This window comes from Mirounga angustirostris, unplaced genomic scaffold, assembly GCF_029215605.1.
Source record: "Mirounga angustirostris isolate CCGP_5_RB_7025 unplaced genomic scaffold, mMirAng1.0.hap1 SCAF_3, whole genome shotgun sequence".
Lineage (NCBI taxonomy): Eukaryota > Metazoa > Chordata > Mammalia > Carnivora > Phocidae > Mirounga > Mirounga angustirostris.
The window spans coordinates 72929105-72929934 of record NW_026991711.1 but is presented as its reverse complement, the minus strand read 5'-3'; the positions used below and the strand labels follow the sequence as shown (position 1 = coordinate 72929934).

At 42.7% G+C, this 830-nt stretch overlaps 1 non-coding gene across 1 annotated transcript; it reads left to right on the top strand.

Annotated features, from left to right (window-relative positions):
• Nucleotides 1-252: 252 nt before the first annotated feature.
• LOC123840143 (small nucleolar RNA U3) lies at nt 253-466 on the top strand. Its single transcript, XR_006789933.1, has one exon. It is a non-coding gene; the product is annotated as a small nucleolar RNA U3 (small nucleolar RNA).
• The last annotated feature ends 364 nt before the right edge of the window (nt 467-830 follow it).

The following is an 830-nucleotide window of genomic DNA, read 5'->3' as shown; positions in this document are numbered from 1 at the left end:
AGGCACTTTACACGTACAGAAGTTTTAAATATTTGTGAAATCAGCTGCCACTCTTGTCATTTAACATTTTTACTTTTGCTATTCCACTTAGACTTTCTCCATTAGCAAGATCACAGAATTATTCACCTATAGGTTTTCTTCTAGTATTGGGATGGACATTGAAGAATGTTCAAGGGTTTGCTAAGAAGACAAATGGATACTGCTAGACAAGAAAGAAACTAGCAATGACTCAGTTAAAATATTCCCTGATTTAAGACTATACCTTAAGGGATCATTTCTATAGTTTGCTACTAGAGAAGTTTCTCTAATCACGTCAAGTACCTGAAACCATGAGGAGGAGGTGCAGTGTTGTCTTCTGAGCATGAAGCTGGCTCTAGGTGTTGTTTTGGCAACTGCCTTCTGCCATTGATGATGGTTCTTCTCTTCCTTTGGGGCAGTAAGAGGGAGAGGACACAATCTGAATGGTTTCTGTTTTATTTTTTTTTAAATTCCCTGATTTGGGGCACCTGGGTGGCTCAGTCAGTTAGGTGTCTGCCTTCAGCTCAGGTCATGTTCTCGGGGTCCTGGGCTTGAGAACCGCATCAGGCTCTCTGCTCAGCGAGGAGTCTGCTTCTCCCTCTTGCTCTCCCTCTCTCAAATAAATAAAAGTCTTAAAAAAAATTCCCTGATTTGACACACAGAGGTTGTAAAACAGATGAGCCCAATAGCTCTCATAGCCCGTTTTTGCTCTCTGAGGAAGCACCATGAGGGTTCTTCCTCTGTAAATGATATGAAATGCTTCATATCTCCCCACCATCTCCCCAGCCCCCTGGACCCCTGTGTTTCAGCCA